Here is a 25,091-nt window from a genome sequence, read left to right as displayed (position 1 = left end):
ATATCTATTTGCTTTGTGATTGTTGGGTGATTGAAATTATGTTTATCATCTCGATTATTTTCAAGATCTGATTGGTTAAAATTAGTTTCTCATTGTTTATACAGAAGAATCATAGAGGAAATTAATTAAATCACGTAGGGTTTGAAGGAAAAGAAATTTGAATGGTCAAACTTAGTCTTTTTCCTATCAGACTAATAATGTAAAGATTATTATATATATATATATATATATATATATTTAAAATAATTTTTATTATAGAATTTGTTTGAAATGAAAATCATAAATTTTAATGAAATAAAAAGCTATCAAATAATAAAACAATTAAATAAATATATATATATATATTTAAAAAGACGTGGATGTTTTAAATATTATATAAAAAATAAATAAATAAATATGGGGAGGGGCAGGTTTTACCCACCCCTTTCCCCTTGACCTCCTCACACGGCGGTCAGCCGCTGTCGCAGTAGTGACTGCTACAACAGCAGCCTGCTACGGCAGCGCTGCCGCACTAAGGGCTGTGGCCAGTACTGTTAGCCGGCGGGCTATAAACGTTTCTTGATATATGCATTAAATTTTTTTAATTATAATTTAGTTTTTATTATATTTTAATTATATTAAAATTTTAAATTATTAATCTTAAATATATTAAGTTTTAATTATATTGAATTTGTATTATCATTTATTAATAATTTTGTAATTAAATAAATTATTTGTAAATATAATATAGATTCTTATGAAAAATAATAATAATTGGTTTAATTAAAATTTGATTTAATTGAGTAAAGGAAGTGGATTAAATTAAAGATAATTAAATTATAATAATACCAAATTTTAATGAAAAACGTAGATTATTATATTGATGGATCAATAAGTATTATTAATAATTTAATTATCACTCTTGGGGACTTAACTTGAAATCATTTGGATATAGGGAAAAGATATTTTTGCAAGGGTAAACTATGGGAATTATTTGATTAAAACATACGTTCAACTGGAAATGGGAACTAATCATTAACTCGACAATATATTGTCAATCAAGTTCATACTTTGAAACGAGAATTGAAACTTTACTTTTGACTTTATTGTGTATTATCAAATCAAACCAAACTATGAAATTGTACTATTTTCTATGTATTGTCTTTACTTGTGGATTTTGGAGTTGACCTAGTTTGACCAGTCTAGGATGTACACCAGAGGCTTTGTCAGATTTCTTGTATACTATTTATGGGACTAGATGTTGTGATGTGTTTTGTGATTCATATTGGAGATTATATTTATGAGATTTATCTTGTGGAGAAATGATGTGTACTTGGATGGGAGAACCATCTTGTTATCAGGTTGGTTGTTAAGGAACCGAGTTTGATCTTTATGGGTGTTGTGGTATGGGACACAACTATGTTTTTATGTGCTTAAGAGAGGTTATCTAGGTACATGACTTGGGAGTGGCTTGCATAGGGGTCTGGGACCCAAAGTGGTCATTACCAGGGTAACCTAATGCAAGTTATGTAATAAGTGATAATCTAGTAAGTAAAATTTATGGGGGGGAAAACACACCAAAAAGATAAGTTAGAGATTTTTGATCTACCCATGCCTTGAGTGCTTGTATAGACTAAGGGTGGGAATGAGATGAGTGCCTCGTCTTTTTGAGAGGGCTTTCTAGTTTCCATATGTGTGATGTTGAGGGTCCGGGGTTCATAGTAACCAGTCTAGGGTAACTCAACACTTGAGGGTCCAGGGTCTCTTAAGAGATCAGTCCAGGGTAACTCAAGCAACCATGTGATGACACTCCCTAGTACATAGCCTGAGTCTCCTCTGTAGAATTTGTGTACCTCTGGTGGTGTATCTATTGTTGGATGTGTTTATTGTGGTTACTTACTTTCATTGATGATGATTGGTGTTTCATTATGTTGTACTTTTGACGTGTGGCTTTTGACTTGAGGTGATTATCTTTTGTTGACTTTATCTTATGACCTTGGTATTTGGTTTATACTTGGTTCATGTATGATGTTTGATTATGTGGTGTCGGTATTGGATTGAGTGTTCTTACTTTTGGATTATTTTATCTTCTTGAGTAGTATGTGTTACCTTTGAGATAGTTTTGGCTAGTAGGTATTCCATGCCTAGGAATGTTTTATGTTTGATAGCTGTTTGTGGATCATTCATTATCTTCCCTGCACGGTGGGAGTGGAAGCCTGACTAGGTAACCACGTGGCCGGGAGGTAGTGTCTTCTTACCATTTGGGTCCCCCTTCACATTGCCAGCTATTGGATGTTCGTTGCAGAAGATGTACCTTTATCATTCTTATTTCTTATCTCAGAGACTTCTTTTCAGATGATTTATTTATGTTATCATGTATTCTGATGTATTGTATCTATTCTCACATACCCTGCAACATGTGCAGTGGATGATATTAATTGGATGTACTTTCATTTTATTGTTTATACTTATGCATTTGTGTATGTGATTATGTATCTATTATTTCTTTATGATCTTGAGACATTGTACTTGGAACTTAAACTAATTAATTTAAAATTATTAAATGTGACTCAACGTAAAGGAACTCTTGAGGAATTGAAACTGTATCTATAATTGCATATGTGTATTTGATGTGTATGTTCATATTGCTTCCGCATTAACGTTATCTTGATGTTGTTTAAACTTCAAAAAAAAAATAGTTCAGTAAACATTGTAACATGTTAGGTTTATTTCTCTTGGGTTCCCGAGCGGGGCGTTACATTTAGGAGAGGATGAATTTGGAAAATTTGCATCAAATCACTGTTGGAATTCATACTCACATTTGCTCATATTTTTACATACATTTAATAAATATGCCTATCTTGATTAATTAAACGTAATTATTTAATTAATGGGAAAGGTATTTCTAATTAATTAAATGAAATTATTTAATTAAATGGAGTACTTACTTCTAATTAATTAAACAAAGTTATTTAATTAAATAGGAAGCCATTCCTAATTAATTAAATGAAGTTATTTAATTAAATAAGAAAAGTGTCTCTAATTAATTAAAAGATTATTTAATTAAATAGAAAAAGTGATTATGAGAGCATATATGATTTTATTAAATTAAATATCTCAACAAAATCTCTCTTCAGTTCAAAAAGGAAAATTTTCAGTTCACTATTGATAAAAAATGAGTTAAATCAGTTAACTCCTTTTTTTACTCAAATTAAATCAGTTAACTCTTTATTTTACTCAAATTAAATCCGTTAACTCCCTTTAATTTGGGAATCTCCCTTTATGACTGAACTTCAACTTTAATCCTGACCATTGATTGAATTTGATCTCAACCGTTGATGGATTCCAAGAAAGTCTATTTAAGAGACCCTCATCTCTTCATTTTAGGAGAGGATGAATTTGGAAAATTTGCATCGAATCGCTGCTGGAATTCATACTCACATTTGCTCATATTTTTACATATATTTAATAAATACGCCTATCTTGATTAATTAAATGTAATTATTTAATTAAATGGGAAAGGTATTTCTAATTAATTAAACAAAATTATTTAGTTAAATGGAGTACTTACTTCTAATTAATTAAACAAAGTTATTTAATTAAATAGGAAGCCATTCCTAATTAATTATATGAAGTTATTTAATTAAATAAGAAAAGTGTCTCTAATTAATTTAAAAATTATTTAATTAAATAGAAAAAGTAATTATGAGAGCATATGTTATGCCTAAGCTTACTTCTTCCTATTTCTCTTCGTTGCTTCAGTTGAACTGCTGTGTTTTAAAGTTCATTTTTTTGACATTATCAAACTTTATTTATCTATTGGTTAATTTAGTTAGCTTAAATGTGGTCTGTGCTGATATAGTTATAGTGATCATTATCTATTTATGTCAATTTATTGTTTTGAGGATTCAACTATTTTGATCTATCTGAGTACGTTGATTCTTAGTTCATGTTTGAACTCAGATATGATACTAAAGTTTGAGTTAGATGGTAGTGAATTTAATTTGATGATTAATTGCTTGACTTAAGCATTGAAATAATATGTATTTAGCATAGTACTTCTAATTCGATTAATTTTAAGAATTAATTTTATTCTTTTAAGATGAACTTAGATGTTTTATTGAGTTTTGGAAATTAATCACACTTAACGTGCATATGGAATATTCATTCAGGTGTTATTGGGAATTTCTCCTTTATAATGATGTTTTTATAACTTTTGAAAAATTTAGTTCATTTTTATGTATTAGACCTATGTTAATATATATATGGGAATATTTAATGAAAATTCCCACACAATTCATATAAGTTTTAATGTGAAATAATCGCTCATATATATTGATTCACATAAATATAATGTTGGAGATATTCTAGTTAACTTTGCATATGTGTGATTAATTCACAGTCTTAATAGCTATGAAGATTTATTCTTCCTAAAACCCTAGAGGGTTTTGAATGTTTTTATGTGGAATTATGTTAATTATTTGTAAGCCAAGTTTGGCAGTGGATTTGGACTGCCTTCTGTACTCGACACTGCAGTTGAAATTAATGCTCTTTTATGAGGGAATTAATGGTACCCAAGGACTGGGTCAACCATTTCATCTGGTTTTGTGTTTGTTTGGTTTTGGCTAGGTTTTGGCCAGGTTTTGGGCTGCTTGCATTGTGATGTAAAACATCTGTGAGACGTTGCTATTGTAAAGGCAACATGTTTGGGGAAAAGCTTTGTTTTATGAGGCTAAGAATGTTGAATTTCACATAGCCTCTGTTATTCTTGGTGTTCGAGGTTTCTCTCAAGTTGTCGAGTTGGGCATTTTAGGCTTTTGGTATCAATTTTTATTGGGTTCTTCCTCTTTCAGTGAATAGAGGTAGGGGGCAATTTCTAACTTACATATTTTACTATTCTTGTAGTTTTATTTTGCTGAAGAAAGTATGAAAGTTGTGGTTTAAAAGATGCTCACTAATACCCAAGCGTGGGTATAGGCAGGAATGGGTGAGCATTTTCCTAGTTCTGTGTATATTCACACTTGGATATGGTGTTCCACATATTTGCATGTTTGTTGTTTTGCTGTCAAAATCTCGGTATTGTTAATGATAAAATAGGGGTTTTCAATGTCAGGTTTTAAAAGTCTATGATTTTGTTTGTGAGTTTCATTTCCATCTATTAATGGTTAGTAATCTATCTTTTACACGAGCTTATGATATGAGTTACATTTATAGTTTGAATGGGCTTTTGTTTGAACTCGGTCTGTTTACAAAATTGTTTATAGGCATATATTTAAGCAAAATGTGTTTTGCTGTTATGGAAGTGGGATAAGGGTTTCTTTTACCCGTGTCTTTTCTTAGAGTTGAGCCACGTAAGGAACGTATGCATATTACAGTAGGCATGACTGTTCGAGTATATATGTTAACTTATATGTGTATTGTTTGTAATACCCTTTCACCGAGCTCTGTGAGTGCCATGTTTCAAAGCTGCCTTTATGAATATGGTGTGGGAGATTCGGTCTCAGATTCAAGTTTCTTAAAATCTCAAGTTCAAGATCACAGTTGATAACTGTGACATTTAGTTAAACAGTTATCTTGAAACATTTTAATGCCAAATTGATTTGTAGAAAATAGCGACAATATGACAAAAAATTGGCATGAAATATTTATTATGTTAAATTGTGTATGGTCTGGAAGGTGTTAAGATGTGAATTTATTGTTGAAAATTAGTTAAAACTTGTCGATTATTTTATGGGGTTTGTGTGTTGTCATTAAGCACTATTGTTTTATCAAACACATTTTGAACCATGTTTTGAATATGCTTTGTCAAACATTAGTTGAGTTATTGCTTTGACTTCAAAAATTTTGGAAGAAAGAGGTGATTGAAATGAATGTTTGAAAAAGAAGGATGCTATCTAAATTTACTTTTTCGAGTGTTTATAATGTTATATGTTATATGGTAAATATTAAAAGTTGTTGTTCTTTTTCACAGTCATAAACATAAAGATAGTAAATTATGTTTACATTTTGAAATCATTGTTGCATTTTAATAAGATAGTGTAGTTTCTCTAGTCATCAAGTTATAGGAAAGTTTTTTGTAGAGTAGCCGTTTCGTTGTAATCGAGTAGTAGTTTTGTCTTAACAGGATGGTGTTGGGATGAAAATTGAATAAAATCTGTATGCTGATTATAATAGAATTGCTATTCGGAATTTAGAATTAAGGTAAAACAATAGTTTGGCATTATTGATTAAGAAATGTTTATATGAGGGCATTGGGAACAATCGAACTGTAGTTTAATTAATATTGTAGAAAATTGTTTATGTTGGTTAAATTGATGATTGTAGTCAGCAGGGTATTGTATTGAATATTATTGTAATCTAGAATGGAATGGGATAGAGATATTTTCTTTGTGAAGCACATGTATGAACATTGGAATTATTTTCTTATATGTTATTCTGTTCAGTATTAAATGGTTATTGTAAACAAAAGTTAGATTTATGATATTAGTTTAATGAAAGTCGATTAAAAAAAATGTCATATTTACTATTATTCTATTATCTTAGTCATTTGTAAAAGATGAATCTAGCTTATTATGATAGCAGGGTACGATTGTGTAATATTAAGATTTGGTAAACGTCATTAATGTGATATATTTAAATAAATTATATTTACGTGATCTTAATGCTATAGTTTGGTTCTTGTTGTTATAGTAACCTAGATTACTTTTGCAATTGACAGAACAAGATGTGGTTCAAATAGTTTAAAGGATGTAGTATCATGTTGATTACTGATTTATATTTGTTGGATGAATGTTCTTTTGTAAATCTATTTGATGTGCATTTTAAGAATAGCTGTGATGAACATTTATCAAGGTGGCTAAATTTGGTTTATCCTATTCAGTTAATTAATTCAATGATAACTATGAAATCTATTGGGTGGGTTAATTACATGTAAAAGATAATTGTCCTTACCTAGGACTTAAACCTATATGGTTAAGTACAGAGAACAAGGCATAACTCTATTTTGTCATTGACAAGTAAAATAGAGTTTACCATTATGTGTGAGTCTATGAGCATACCATACATGGATGCAAAATCTTAGTGCCATAACGATGACACCTCAGTATATATATGGTTCATTTGCGGGTTATTCTTAGTGTGAGTTTAATTTAGCATTGTTAAGTAAATGTCTACTTCTTGCATATTAATTTTGAAACTGCACTATGTTAAGTGAATTAGATATCTACATTATGATTATGTATATGCTTAATCTAACATGTATGCAGGTGGATTATGCTTTTCAACTCAGTGTATACTGAGGCCCCCCCTTTTTTTTTGTGTTGTTGCATTCTGTGTGGTTTTCAGGTGCTTTGAGATTTTTAGCAGCTAAGGATGTTATTGAAGTTCATCTTGAACTAGTATTCAATTACTAGTAGGGTCCGAATGTTGGACATAGCTATTCTAGAATGATATTGTACTTCTTTATTGCACTGAACTCATTATGTATTGGAATCTTTATGAAATCATATTTGGATGATGTCTATTTGTATTATGAGGTTTTTAGACTAGGAGTAATTATTTTGTGTACTTGTACTTGTATTAAGTGGTATTTAAAAAAAAAAATTTATTGCATTCTTTGTTCTCATTCTTTGATTCTTTTGTATGGGTTTGTTTTTGGTAGTGTTACAACATATCTCATTTTATTAAATTAAATATCTCAACAAAATCTCTCTTTAGTTCAAAAAGAGAATTTTCACTTCACTATTGATAAAAAATGAGTTAAATCAGTTAACTCTTTTTCGGCTCAAATTAAATCAATTAACTCCTTATTTTACTCATATTAAATCTGTTAACTCCCTTTAATTTGGGAATCTCCCTTTATGACTGAACTTCAACTTTAATCTTGACCGTTGATTGAATTTGATCTCAACCATTGATGGATTTTAGGAAAGTCTATTTAAGAGACTCTCATCTCTTCATTTTAGTAGAGGATGAATTTGGAGATTTTGCATCGAACCGCTGCTGGAATTCATACTCACATTTGCTCATATTTTTACATACATTTAGTAAATACACCTATCTTGATTAATTAAATGTAATTATTTAATTAAATGGGAAAGGTATTTCTAATTAATTAAAAAAAATTATTTAATTAAATGGAGTACTTACTTCTAATTAATTAAACTGTAATGCCCCGCCAAGGGATCCAAAGAATTAACCTAGAGTTTCACTAAGTTTAGAAACAATTTTTTTTTTTTGAAAGTAAATACCACATATAACTTATGCACAATAACAGAAGCAATAGTAATGTCCATGCAAAAGTAAACATAACATACATAACATATTACATTCTTTAAGATCCCTTAATGTTGAATTACATACATGAATCCATCTAGTACAACATCCACATGAAATAATAATGATAAGTTCAATGTTTATACATTACATTTCAAATACTCAATCATCCATTGTACATGTCATAGGGTATGACAAGCTCAAAAGAATATACACACATAGAATTAGGTACATCATCCTATTCTAATCCATGATACATCAAAGTAGAGATAATCACATGATACAACATCATAGAAGATATAAACATCCATCATAAAGATCAAACATAATAAACTAAGTGTATGGTTCCTCCAAACCATTATTAGCCTTATTAGACCATCGTGGATCATAGCCATCCCTCTGTGCGTAACATTCCAAATCACCGAAGAGATCATCGGTACTAACATAGTAGGAATGTCACTCCTAATATATACAACATCATATGTAGAAAGTAATCTAACATGCAAATATAAGAATAAGATAACATCATCTAACATATGCTAATCATCAATGAAAAAGGATACATATCCACCATCATGAAGGATGCATTAGCCACGATGTCTCAATGAATCTCAAAATGATAAGAGTGGAAAATACACTACCACCTGACCATGTGGTACCTAAGTGGTCCACTCCCACCGTGCTAAGGAGATAATCTCAAGTCCCAAATAGGCTATCAAAATCACATAGCACAAATCTCCATAAGTCCAGGAATCCTAAAAGTATATTAACTCAAAGGTTCCAATCACAAAACTGACATCTAACCCCAGAGGCACACAATGAGATGTAGGAACCTACTATGCAAACGAGAAAGTGTCATCACATTTATCATGTACAAGTTACCCTGGCAGTTAGCTAAACTCCACAGGTCCATACTAATTTCATGTGGCCACTAGTATCCTCTCATACTGACGAGGCATACTACGGAATGCAAGGTTGCAACCATGCATCTCACTACTCCCATCCTAGCCTGTACAAGCGCTCAAGGCATGGGAAAGAACAAAACACTTATCTTTTTAGGTTCATTCAGTTAGTATTAGGTTTGAATGTTATCACTTATTAATCCAACTTACAATGAGTTACCCTGGTAGCCTCTTAGAGCCCTGGCCCCCATTACAAGCCACTTCCCATCACTACATACAGATATCCTACCCTAATGCTCATGGACTCTTAAATCTCAATATCACAAAAGATAATCCATAATAAAATCATCAAATATGCATAAAAGCATCAATTCTCCATGAGTAAACATCCATAGAAAATCATGAACACAATAGCTCTCTATTGGCAACTAAAGTATCACTGATAATCAAAGTATCCAATGGTTCTCAATAACGAAAATATATATCTCAATCATACTGATCGAAGACTCCAAAAATGGTTGAGTTAAACATGTCACAACATGACATCATCAAAAATAAATCCAAATCTCAGTCCCATCATGGCGACTAGAAAATAATCAAGGATAATTGATCAATGACCAAAATAATGGTTAGGTCAAGAGTCTCATACACAAGAATCTCAACTATAACAATCAGTAATCACATCCAATACATAGAGCATTCCATCACAAACCATGTTTGGGTTTATAAAGATCAAGATTAAAGCATCATTATGAAATCACAATCACATAACCCCCAAGCCTCTGGTAGACGTCTTATACTGGTCAACACTAGTCAACCAAAAACCCAAAACAATAGCATAAAGAATACACAATGTAAACAAATGTTTTGGTTTTGCTAAGTTTTCAAATTTGAATTTAAAAGTCTTAGTTTATGTTTTTTCAAATTATATTAAGTGGAGAAATTTCACATTTTTCCTAACCCATGTATTTGTTTGATAGATAAAAATTTCTCCCCAAAACTATTAGACTCAATTTTCTAATTGATCTAATAATATTTTGTTTATATAACATTGTCTGAAAATTGACACTCTCAATGAATCAAAACTTCGATTATATATTCTAATAACTAATCTTAATTAAACTGAATTTAATTAAATTAATTATTAATATCTCTTCATAATTGACAAACTCAATATCAATATTTTAAATCATTAAAAGAGTGATCCATTAATTTAGAACTTTATAATATTCATTTATAATTAATTATATATACATATATACTTATATATATATATATATATATATATATATATATATATATATATATATATATATATATATATATATATATATATATATATATATATATATATATATATACATCCATAAATACATCTGCACTGTGGGTACACTGCGGTCACAGGTACCCTGCGATCTCGCAAGCTTGTGGTGGGTGGGGTATATAATACCCGCCCAACATCATATATATATATTTTAACTTGATTTTGAATAACGTTTTTTATAAAAATATTCCCATGCGATATGAAATACTATTAACATGAAACTCTATCGCGATTTGACATTCGATTATTATATAAATAGATAAATATATGTATAGATATACATATGTATGTATATATGTATATATATAGACGCAAAATTTATCACCATCACAGCACATACTTATATATATGTATATAATGATATATATGTATATGTGTATGCAGATTCAAGAATATACATAGTTTACTTAGAAATTTTAATTTTCAAAATTTTCCTTTAAATCTTTGATCTTCAAATTTATCCAATAAATAATCTAATGGGTTTGGCTATGAATTTAAACCCTAGCCCCGTTTTCTTTCAGATCTATGCATATAAAGATTTCCACATAAATTCAATTGCCCATATTGAGAATGCATATAATAAAAATATGAAATTCTTCAGAAGACATATGGAAGACATGAAGAAGACAGGGAATGCAAAATGCGGAAATAGTATAAGTAAAATCATAAGAATCTACCTGAATTTTGATGATAATTCACTCTTCCTCAGAAAACCCACAGAGCAAGCTCCCTTCTTCAGAATTCTCGAATCCTCCAATGCTCCAATTGCACTCCAAACGCTATGTCTAAGCTTCTAGGGATGCCTAAATATAACGAGCTCTCAGGAAACCTCTAGAATGTTTCTAGAAACAATTGGAAGGTGTCACCAACTAAGCATGGGTCTTTTCTAACCTTCAAGATGAGCCATAGGGTTGTCGACACCATGTGCTTAATTAATGCACTAACCCCCGTGTTGTTGACACATGAAAAATAGAAAAGTGCATTAACTCCCATGCAAGCTTATAACTCCAATTTACTTTTTATATAATTTCTATTCAAATATTTATAACTTTTATTTTAATTTTTGTAACTTTTATTATTTTATTTATTTATTACTTTATTATTATTTTATTATTATTATTATTTTTTAATTTTTAATTTTCTTTTATTTAATTCTTTTCTCTCAATTAATTCTCATTTAATTAATTATACTCAAAATATCAAAGATCATGATATTTTATTAATTTTTTCCAAAATAATTTATTTATTAATTAAATCTATTTATTAAGACTTAATTAATAGAAAATTCACCATAGACCTCCAAGATAAAATATGAAAACCCATCATAGAACAAATCATACAAAATCAGTCCAAAGGGTTAAAAATTATGAAATATGTCATCTGACACATTCAGTGGGTACTCAACACTGATACTTGTCCTAACTCACTAGGACAAATGGTTTAAGGGTTTGGGATTTGGACTTGAGAATTTATCTCCCTTCTCTTATCATTGAGATAGTATAATAGGGTATGCTCATCCTGGCAATTCAGGGAAGTCAATACTTGGTACCTGCAACTTGCAGAAAAACCATGCATGTACATACAATATATAATGCTAAGCTAAACAAACAATGGCAAGAAGTGGTGCATCGTGTAGATCTTGACTAAGCAGGTGACTACGACTCCCTTCCTTAACCACATCAGAAATGCCATACAATATGAAAACATGCACACCATACACATGCAATAATGGGGTAAGTATCCATAATAAAACACATGAGATAATATACCGTCTAACTAATCATCATTAATAACTAAAAATAATGTAATGATCATCATACATACATGAAATGTAAAGTCTAAATGATCTCATCATATATCAATTGAATCCATATCATAATATCTGATAGTGTCAAAACAATACCACTAAACCATAAACATAAAACTTGTCCATCAAAGTTTGATAATAATAGCATCAATGTCCAGAAAAGATGTGAACGAGGGTAGGCACTACATCCACCCCCCCTTGGCTTAGGCTTACTCCTGGAAGCCTACAGACAAATAGGGATATAACTCCCTCAATCTAGCTGCATCCTCCCAAGTAGTTGAAGAATCATCCGTAGGGTCCCATTGGACCCTTACCTGCTTGATGGTTTGACCCCTAAGGGTCAACCCCTGCTGCTCCAGAATAAAAACCAGCTCCAAAGCCAATTGCTCATCCTCTACTTGCAACGCATTCCAATCAAGAACATGCACAATATCAGGAATATACTGCCTAAGCACTGAAACATGGAAATCATCATGAATGCGAGCTAGGCTGGGCGGTAGAGCAAGGTGGTAAGCCACCGGGCAAATCCTCTCTAGAATCTCAAATGGTCCCACAAAGTGAGGTGCTAGCTTAGAACCCTTTCCATATCGGATCAGACTTTTTCACGATCGCACTCTCAAGAAAACCTTATCACCCACAGTAAACTGCTTATCAATCCTATGAGCATCGACATACTTCTTCTGCCTATCATGTGTTGTAGTCAAGTGCTCACGGATACGCACTACCTGTTGCTCCATATCATGAAGCATCTCAGGACCCAACAGGATGCAATCCTCAAAACTGGCCCAACTAAATGGTGTACGATAAGGACGACCATATAATGCCTGAAAAGGTGTCATGCCAATAGAACTATGATACCCATTGTTGTAAGAAAACTCCACTAGGTAGAGATAGTCCTCCCAATGTGTCTACCTATCCATCACATACATTCGTAACATATCCTCCAAAACCTGATTCACCCTCTCTATCTAAGCATCAGTCTCTGGATGATATGCCAAACTAAAGTTTAGCTGTGCTCCAAGCTCATGCTGCAATGATGTCCAGAATGCAGATGTGAATACAGGATCCCTGTTAGAAATAATCTTTCTAAGAATACCATGTAGTCTTACAATGTCATGCATGAAGATATTAGCTATAGAAGTTGTTGTGTAGGAAGACCTAATCAGTGAAAAATGTGCCACCTTAGTCAACCGATCAACGGTAACCATGATAGCATCATGATGCCAAACTGTCATAGGTAATCCTACTATAAAATCCACAGAGATGATATCCCACTTCCAAGAAGGAATGAGATTTGGCTACAAAAGTCTAGCTAGGTGATGGTGTTTTCCCTTGACTCTCTGACACTCAAGACACCTAGCCACAAAATCAGCAATATCTCACTTCATCCCAGACCAAAAGAACAAACATCTCAAATCAGCATGCATCTTCTTGACACCTGGATGTGTTGAGTAAGGTGTACGATGGGCTTCTGCTAGTAGCAAGGTGCGAAGCTCATTTGAAAATGGCACATAAATCCTCCCTAAATGTCTCAAAAGACCATCTAACTCTCAAACGAAACTTGCAAATTTACCTTCCAAAGATCTTCCTGAATCAATCTCTTTGCCCACTTCCAGATACCAAGAATCCATAAGAAGTGCCTGAAGAATACGACTCCTCAAATCCACACTAAGAGTCATCAATGATACCACATGTCTCCTGTGACTCAAAGCATCTGCCACCACACTCTCCTTACCCTGAATGTACTTAACCTCAAAATCATACTCGCATAGAAACTCCATCCATCACCTCTGGCGAGCATTCAAATTAGGCTGAGTAAAAATGTACTAAAGACTACAATGATCGCTTTGTAGCTCAAATCTATGCCCCAACAGGAAATGTCTCCACCTTGTCAAAGCATGAACTACTACTGCTAACTCAAGATCATGCGTAGGATAATTTAACTCATGATCCTTGAGCTTATGTGATTCATACGCAATCATCTGTCCATTCTGCATCAACACTGCCCCAATCCCTTCAAGAGAAGCATCTGTACATACCATGAAATCACCTTCTAGATCAGGTAAAGCTAGAATCGGTGCACTGGTCAAATGTTCCTTGAGCTTTTGAAAAGCTTCCTCACATTTCTCTGTCCATACGAACTTCTTTCCTTTCCTTTGAAGAGAAGTGATAGGATGTGCTATCTTAGAGAAGTTCTGGACAAATCTACGATAATAACTAGCTAAACCCATGAAACTATGAATTTCTGACACATTAGTCAATGTAGGCCATTCTATTATTGCCTGAATCTTTGGAAGATCCACTAAAATAACATCACCTGAAATAACATACCCTAAATACTGAATCTCTGATTTGAAGAACTCACACTTAGCTGCATTGGCATAAAGCCAATTGTCCCTCAAACACTGCAATACCAACCGCAGGTGTTCCTCATGCTCCTTCTGAGTCCTAGAATATATCAATATCTCATCAAGAAACACAAGTACAAACCTATCAAGATATGATCGAAAAACACCATTCATCAAACTCATGAAAACTGATGGAGCATTAGTCAACCCAAAAGGTACCACTATGAACTCATAATTCCCATAGCGCATTTGAAAAGCGGTCTTGTGAATATCTGCTTCCTTAATGCGAAGCTGGTGGTATCCTCAATTATGATCAATCTTGGAGAATACTGTAGCTCCCTTGATCTGATCAAATAAGTCATCAATCCTAGGCAAAGGATACCTATTCTTAATAGTCACCTTATTCAATTGTCTGTAGTCAATACAAAGGTGCAAAGAACTGTCTTTCTTCTTCACAAAGAGCACTGGAGCTCTCCATGGTGATACACTAGGTCGAATGCTGCCTTTGGCCAGAAGTTCCTCCAGCTCAAGATGTAGCTCACCCAATTCCTGAGTAGTTATGCGATAAGGAGCTTTAGAGATAGGCTCCACTCCAAGAATCAGATCAATACTAAAATCAATGTCCCTCTTAGGAGGCATGCTTGGAATCTCACTTGGAAAAACTTTCACGTACTCCTACAAAATTGGTTGATCCAAAGTCTTCCTCATAGGATCTTCCTCATCAAGATCATTTACCATAACAAAAAATATCTGACATCCCTTACGAAAACTTTGCTTCAATTGCATAGCAGAAATCATCTGCAGAGATATAGGCCTCGGTATCCCAACTATCAAGACATCATTCCCTTGGTCATTTTGGCACATAATGATCTTCTTCCTACAATCTATACTGGCTCTATGAGATCCAAGCCAGTCCATGCCTAAAACCACATCATAGGAATCAAGGGGTATGACTCAAAGATCCACTATCATATCAAAGCTTCCTAAGCTAAGCCCACACTTATGAACTACAAAATCTGTGGAGACCTTAATGCCTGAGGCTAGTTCCACTTGCCAACCATGATCTTGCTTCACTGCATCCAACTTACACTTAGAAACTATAGATGGTGAAATAAATGAATCTGTAGCTCCTGAATCAAACAATACTGAAAGAGATATACCTCTAATAACACCTGTGGTCTCAACCACTATTTCTTGATGATCTGCCTGATGCTGATCAACTGTTGCAAAAAATCTATGAGCTCTACCTACATCACCAACTATAGGCTCTGAAACTGTAGGTCTAGGTCCTGGAAACTGAGGTGTTCGTGGAGGACACTGAGCTGTATAATGTCCAATCTAACCACATGAAAAACATTTCATATTTATGTCAAAACCTCTTCCCATAGGTGGTACATTAGATTGCCGACGATTGTTCCTACTTACAAAAGACTGGCTACTCTGAGCTAGCTATTTGGACTGATTCTGTCTATTGCATTGAGCATTGCGGTTGTTCTTGGTGTTAGTACATTTACCACCACCTTGAGCTTGAGAATTCGAGCCCTTCTATTGCTGTGTCTGCTGAGACTATTGCTAACACTATTTCCCCTTAGAGAAATAAAACTTCTTGTTACCACCTCAATTGTAGTTGCTTTTAGATCCCGATGCTGCTGGCGCTCCTAAAAAACCACCTTGACCAAGTATGAGACTTTTCTCAACAAGGATAGCTCGATGCACCACATCCTTGAGGCTTTTTGGCTCAAATACCTTAATTCCCCCAATAATACGGTTATTCAAACCCCTAATAAAATGTTGTGTCAATTGAGCCGAATTTTCACTGAACCCTGAAAAAGGCATGAGCTCATAAAAATTACGCTCATACTTGGTCACTAACAAAGTGTACTGTCTGAGATTATGAAATTCATCAGCCCTTTGTTGTTTCCATTCCTCTTGTAGGAATCGTTCACAAAAACTCTCTAAGAATAATTCCCATGTAACACTGCTCATATCGATTCCCAACTTCTTCTCCTCAATCATCCACCATGTGGCCCCAAAATTCTCTAAATTTGTGATCACAAATCTTGCCTTAACATTGCTATCAAACTCCTGCATGGAAAAAATCCTGTCGAGGGAAATAAGCCACTGCTCGGCCACATAACCAAAACCTTGCCCATTGAAAGGCTTAACCTTGGATCTTGAAAGATCCTCCATCTGAGTGGACACAATGGACCTCTGATGATCCTGCCGAGGACTCCTAGACCTAGGTCTATGCTCTTGTTCTATCTGATGCACTTTAGGCTGTTCTTGAACAGGAGTTAGACATTATAGAATAGTCTGCATCATCTATCTCAAACTGACCTCTTCAAACTCAGCTTGGTCCTGTCTACGGCTCTCTTCCTGCTGCCTACTAGAGTGCTCTTCCCTACTCTCTACACAAGCCAATCCCTCATGGGTAGACTCATGGGCACTGACAGCTCTACCATGACCACAACCTCTTCCACGACCTCTACCACAGCCTCTAACAGAAGACCTAGTCCCAGATACCATCCTACAATAGTACGAGGTACTAAGTATAGTTCTATGTTAAGGTTTAAGTTAAATTTCCAATTTTGAAACTAAGTGTTGAAGTATGAAAAATATACAAGTAACAGTTCAAGTTCTGTTTCAGTTCGCCTGGTTCAAAGTTCAAAGTTCAAAGTTCAAAGTTCTAGTTGTTCCAAAATACCCAGAGCTCCCAATGTAAAAACTCAGGCTCTGATACCAAATGTAATGCCCCGCCAAGGGATCCAAAGAATTAACCTAGAGTTTCACTAAGTTTTAGAAACACTTTTTTTTTTTTTGAAAGTAAATACCACATATAACTTATGCACAATAATGGAAGCAATAGTAATGTCCATCTAAAAGTAAACATAACATACATAACAGATTACATTCTTTAAGATCCCTTAACGTTGAATTACATACATGAATCCATCTAGTACAACATCCACATGAAATAATAATGATAAGTCCAATGTTTATAGATTACATTTCAAATACTCAATCATCCACTGTACATGTCACAGGGTATGACAAGCTCAAAAGAATATACACACATAGAATAAGGTACATCATCCTATTCTAATCCATGATACATCAAAGTAGAGATAATCACATGATACAACATTATAGAAGATATAAACATCCATCATAAAGATCAAACATAATAAACTAAGTGCACGATTCCTCCCAACCATTATTAGCATCATTAGACCATCGTGAATCCTAGCCATCCCTTCGTGCGTAACATTCCAAACCATCAAAGAGATCATCAGTACTAACATAGTAGGAATGTCACTCCTAATATATACAGCATCATATGTAGAAAGTAATCTAACATGAAAATATAAGCATAAGATAACATCATCTAACATATGCTAATCATCAATAAAAAAGGATACATATCCACCATCATGAAGGACACATCAGCCACAATGTCTCAATGAATCTCAAAATGATAAGAGTAGAAAATACACTACCACCTAACCGCATGGTACTTAAGTGGTCCACTCCCACCGTGCTAAGGAGATAATCTCAAGTCCCAAATAGGCTATCAAAATCACATAGCACAAATCTCCATAGGTCCAGGAATCCTAAAAGTATACTAACTCAAAGGTTCCAATCACAAAACTGACATCTAATCCCTGAGGCACAAAATGACATGTAGGAACATACTATGCAAGTAGAAAAGTGTCATCGCATTTATCACGTACAAGTTACCCTGGCAGTTAGCTAAACTCCATGGGTCCATATTGATTTCATGCAGCCACTAGTATCCTCTCATACTAATAGGGCATACTATGGAATGCAAGGTTGCAAGCATGCATCTCACTACTCCCATCCTAGCCTGTACAAGCGCTCAAAGCATGGGCGAGAACAAAACACTTATCTTTTTAGGTTCATTCAGTTAGTATTAGGTGTGAATGTTATCACTTATTAATCCAACTTACAATGAGTTACCCTGGCAGCCTCTTACGGCCCCGGCCCCCATTGCAAGCCACTTCCCGTCACTACATGCAGATATCCTACCCTAATGCTCATGGACTCTTAAATCTCAAAATCACAAAAGATAATCCATAATAAAATTATCAAATATGCATAAAAGCATCAATTCTCCATGAGTAAACATCCATAGAAAATCATGAACACAACAACTATCTATTGGCAACTGAAGTATCAATGATAATCAAAGTATCCAATGGTTCTCAATAACCAAAATATATATCTCAATCATACTGATTGAAGACTCTAAAAATGGTTGAGTCAAACATGTCACAACATGACATTATCAAGAATAAATCCACATCTCAATCCTATCATGGCGACTAGAAAATAATCAAGGATAATTGATCGATGACCAAAATAATGGTTAGGTCAAGAGTCTCATACACAAGAATCTCAACTATAACAATCAGTAATCACATCCAATACATAGAGCATTCCATCACAAACCATGGTTGAGTTTATAAAGATCGAGATTAAAACATCATCATGACATCACAATCACATAACCCCCAAGCTCTGATAGACGTCCTATACTGGTCAACACTAGTCAACCCAAAACCCAAGACAATAGCATAAAGAATACACAATGTAAACACATATTTTGGTTTTGCTAAATTTTCAAATTTGAATTTAAAAGTCTTAGTTTACATTTTTCCAAGTTATATTAAGTGGAGAAATTTCACATTTTTCCTAACCCATGTATTTGTTTGATAGATAAAAGTTTTTTCCCAAAACTACTAGACTCAATTTTCTAATTGATCTAATAATATTTTGTTTATATAACATTGTTTGAAAATTGACACTCTCAATGAATCAAAACTTCAATTATATATTCTAATAACTAATCTTAATTAAACTGAGTTTAATTAAATTAATTATTAATATCTCTTCATAATTGACAAGCTCAATATCAATATTTTAAATCATTAAAAGAGTGATCCATTAATTTAGAACTTTATAATATTCATTTATAATTAATTATATATACATATATACTTATATACATATATATATTTATTTATTTATATATTTATATATATATATATATATAATAACATTTAATAATTAATGATATTGGAACAAAATCGAGATTCATATCCAAATCTCATATGAAATAACATTGCAAATAAAATTTTATATAATTTAAAACCAAACTCAAATCGCAATGCAATTTTAAAATCGTGTCGCCCAATACATCCGCACTGTAGGTACACTGCGATCATAGGTACCCTGCGATCTTGCAAGCCTGCGGTGGGTGGGGTATATAATACCCGCCCAACATCATATATATATATTTTTTAACGTGATTTTGAATAACATTTTTTATAAAAAATTTCCCATGCGATATGAAATACTATTAACATGAAACTCTATCACGATTTGACATTAGATTATTATATAAATAAATATATATATATGTATATATATACATATGTATGTATATATATATATATGGGTATATATATGTATGTATATATATATATATATATATATATATATATATGGGTATATATATGTATATATATATATATATATGTGTATATATATATATATATATGTATATATATATGTATATATATATATACATACACACAGAGTTTATCACCATCAAAGCACATACTTATATATATATATAATGATATATACGTATATGTGTATGCAGATTCAAGAATATACACAGTTTACTTAGAAATTCTAATTTTCAGAATTTTCCTTTAAATCTTTGATCTTCAAATTTATCCAATAAATAATCTAATGGGTTTGGCTATGAATTTAAACCCTAGCCCCATTTTTTTTCAGATCTATGCATATAAAGATTTTCACATAAATTCAATTGCCCATGTTGAGAATGGATACAATAAAAATATGAAATTCCTGAGAAGACATATGGAAGACATGAAGAAGATAGGGAATGCAACATGTAGAAATAGCATAAGTAAAATCACAAGAATCTACTCGAATTTTGATGCTAATTCGCCCTTCCTTAGAAAACCCACAGAGCAAGCTCCAGAAATCTCGAATCCTCCAATGCTCCAATTGCACTCCAAATGCTATGTCTAAGCTTCTAGGGATGCCTAAATATAAAGAGCTCTTAGGAAACCTCTAGAATGTTTCTAGAAATAGCTGGAAGGTGTCACCAACTAAGCATGGGTCTTTTCCAACCTTCAAGAGGAGCCATAGGGTTGTAGACACCATGTGCTTAATTAATGCACTAACCCTCGTGTTGTTAACACATGAGAAATAGAAAAGTGCGTTAACTCCCATGCAAGCTTATAACTCCAATTTACTTTTTATATAATTTCTATTTAAATATTTATAACTTTTATTTTAATTTTTGTAACTTTTATCATTTTATTTATTTATTACTTTATTATTATTTTATTATTATTATTAATTATTAATTTTTAATTTTCTTTTATTTAATTCTTTTCTCTCAATTAATTCTCATTTAATTAATTATACTCAAAATATCAAAGATCATGATATTTTATTAATTTTCTCCAAAATAATTTATTTATTAATTAAATCTATTTATTAAGACTTAATTAATAGAAAATTCACCATAGACCTCCAAGATAAAATATGGAAACCCATCATAGAATAAATCATACATACAAAATTAGTCTAAAGGGTTAAAAATTATGAAATATGTCATCTGACACATTTGGTGGGTACTCAACTCTGATACTTGTCCTAACTCACTAGGACAAATGGTTTAAGGGTTTGGGATTTGAACTTGAGAATTTAACTCCCTTCTCTTATCATTGAGATAGTATAATAGCGTACGCTCATCCTGGCAATTCAGAAAAGTCAATACTCGGTACCTACAACTTGCAAAAAAACCATGCATGTACATACAATATATAATGCTAAGCTAAACAGACAATGGCAGGAAGTGGTGCATCATGTAGATCCTGACTAAGCAGGTGACTACGACTCCCTTCCTTAACCACATCAGAAATGCCATACAATATTAAAATACGCACACCATACACATGCAAGTATGGGGTAAGTATCCATAATAAAACACACAAGATAATATACCATCTAACTAATCATCATTAATAACTGAAAACAATGTAATGATCATTATACATACATGAAATGTAAAGTCTATATGATCTCATCATATATCAACTGAATCCATATCATAATAGCTGATAGTGTCAAAACAATACCACTAAATGATCAACATAAAACTAGTCCATCAAAGTCTGATAATAATAGCATCAATGTCTAGAAAAGATGTGAACGAGGATAGGCACTACATAAACAAAGTTATTTAATTAAATAAGAAGCCATTCCTAATTAATTAAATGAAGTTATTTAATTAAATAAAAAAAGTGTCTCTAATTAATTAAAAGATTATTTAATTAAATAGAAAAATTAATTATGATAGCATATCTCATTTTATTAAATTAAATATCTCAACAAAATCTCTCTTCAGTTCAAAAAGGGAAATTTTCACCTAACTATTGATAAAAAAATGAGTTAAATCTGTTAACTCCCTTTAATTTATGACTGAACTTTAACTTTAATCCTGACTGTTGATTGAATTTGATCTCAACTGTTGATGGATTCTAGGAAAGTCTATTTAAGAGACCCTGATCTCTTCATTTTAGGAGAGGATGAATTTGGAGAATTTGCATCGAATCGCTGCTAGAATTCATACTCACATTTGCTCATATTTTTACATACAATTAATAAATACGCATATCTTGATTAATTAAATCTAATTATTTAATTAAATGAGAAAGGTATTTCTAATTAATTAAACAAAATTATATAATTAAATGCAGTACTTACTTCTAATTAATTAAACAAAGTTATTTAATTAAATAGGAAGCCATTCCTAATTAATTAAATGAAGTTATTTAATTAAATAAGAAAAATGTCTCTAATTAAATAAAAGATTATTTAATTAAATAGAAAAAACAATTATGAGAGCATATCCCATTTTATTAAATTAAATATCTCAACAAAATCTCTGATTCGTTCAAAAAGAGAAATTTTTAGTTCACTATTGATAAAAAATGATTTTTATCAGTTAACTCCTTTTTTTAATCAAATTAAATTAGTTAACTCCTTATTTTACTCAAATTAAATCTGTTAACTCCCTTGAATTTGGAAATCTCCCTTTATGAATGAACTTCAACTTTAATCCTAACCGTTGATTGAATTTGATCTTAGCCGTTGATGGATTCCAGGAAAGTCTATTTAAGAAACCCTCATCTCTTCATTTTAGGAGAGGATGAATTTGAAAAATTTGCATCGAATCGCTAATGGAATTCATACTCACATTTGCTCATACTTTTACATACATTTAATAAATATGCCTATCTTGATTAATTAAATGTAATTATTTAATTAAATGGAAAAGGTATTTCTAATTAACTAAACAAAATTATTTAATTAAATGAAGTACTTACGTCTAATTAATTAAACAAAGTTATTTAATTAAATAAGAAACCATTCCTAATTAATTAAATGAAGTTATTTAATTAAATAAAAAGTGTCTCTAATTAATTAAAAGATTATTTAATTAAATAGAAAAAGTAATTATGAGAGCATATCTCATTTTATTAAATTAAATATCTCAACAAAATCTCTCTTTAGTTCAAAAAGGAAAATTTTCAGTTCACTATTGATAAAAAATGAGTTAAATGAGTTAACTCTTTTTTCTACTCAAATTAAATTAGTTAACTCCTTATTTTACTCAAATTAAATCTATTAACTCCCTTTAATTTGAGAATCTCCCTTTATGACTGAACGTCGACTTTAATCCTGACCGTTAATTGAATTTAATCTCAACTGTTGATGGATTCTAGGAAAGTCTATTTTAGAGACCCTCATCTCTTCATATTAGGAGTGGATGAATTTGGAGAGTTTACATTGAATCGCTATTGGAATTCATACTCACATTTGCTCATATTTTTACATATATTTAATAAATACTCCTATTTGGATTAATTAAATGTAATTATTTAATTAAATGGGAAAGGTATTTCTAATTAATTAAACAAAATTATTTAATTAAATGGAGTACTTACTTCTAATTAATTAAACAAAGTTATTTAATTAAATAGGAAGCCATTCCTAATTAATTAAATGAAGTTATTTAATTAAATAAGAAAAGTTTCTCTAATTAATTAAAATATTATTTAATTAAATAGAAAAAGTAATAATGAGAGCATATCTTATTTTATTAAATTAAATATCTCAAAAAAATCTCTCTTTAGTTCAAAAAGGGAAATTTTCAGTTCACTATTGATAAAAAAATGAGTTAAATGAGTTAACTCTTTTTTCTATTCAAATTATAACTATTAACTCCCTTTTGTCATGCCCAAACTACATGGGCAAAACAATTTTTTTTCTTTTGAATAGATTTAATTGGAATAATTCGACCTTTGCCAATAATTTCTTTTAAATGAAAATCCATAAAGCCTAATTACAACCTTAACATACAAAAATATGAATTATCCATTTTAAATCAATAATGCAAGAATTGTTTGATTCAAATAATCATGCAACCTGAATCTACATCCATGATCATAATTTTCATTTTCAACATGAAAGAAAACTTGAAATTTAACCAAATTGAACATCATCAATTCCATCCTATTTTTGAGATACATCCATCTAAATTTAAATCACAATTTAATCACATGATAACCAATTATACTCAACCATCAATTTTGTTGGCAAACCTGATTCAGAGGCTCAGCCGAGAAAGAACTAGTAAGAAAACATGACTTTGTTGCCATTTACAAAAAAGTTTAAAATACAATTTACAATAGGATATTAATCCCAAATTTTAACAATATAATTGAATTTTGTTCATGTCCCTCATCAAGGGATTCATTTCAAATTTTGCAAAACATTTATACGAACTGAGGAGGAAACAAATATCTGATCGAGTGACAACCAAGCATAACCAAGAGACAATCAAACAAGCATAATCATACATGGTTTGCACAATAGGATTCACAATGAATCAAAACTAGGGAAAGGTGGATTCTTCCAACCAGGAGAAGTCAAGCACAACACCAAACAGATGCCCAATCGGGGCTATATACCAAGAAATTCCGTTCTTCCATTTCAACATACCATAATCATACCATAATCATACAAAGTTTCTACTGGCAGGTAGGGGCCCATAACACCCTACCCTTTCTCCCTTTTCTCATCCTAAGAAGAGACTCTACACTGGTTGGAGTCTGACTAAATAGACCTTTCCCAAAATTGGTCACTTCTGCCCTCTCCAAGGGTGAGTAATACCAAAACACCCATACAAGAAACATCTCAAAATTTCAAACATAAACATGAAAATAAATCATCCAAAAATAATCTAGTTTTCAAAGCTTCCCAACATACCCACAAACATACAAACATTGGAACAACAACAAGGTAGCATAAGCATGAAACAAGAATGA

Source organism: Cupressus sempervirens, chromosome 1, assembly GCF_028749045.1.
Source record: "Cupressus sempervirens isolate cs-2001-9-10 chromosome 1, ASM2874904v1, whole genome shotgun sequence".
Classification (NCBI taxonomy): Eukaryota; Viridiplantae; Streptophyta; class Pinopsida; order Cupressales; family Cupressaceae; genus Cupressus; species Cupressus sempervirens.
Note: the sequence above shows the minus strand (reverse complement) of the source record.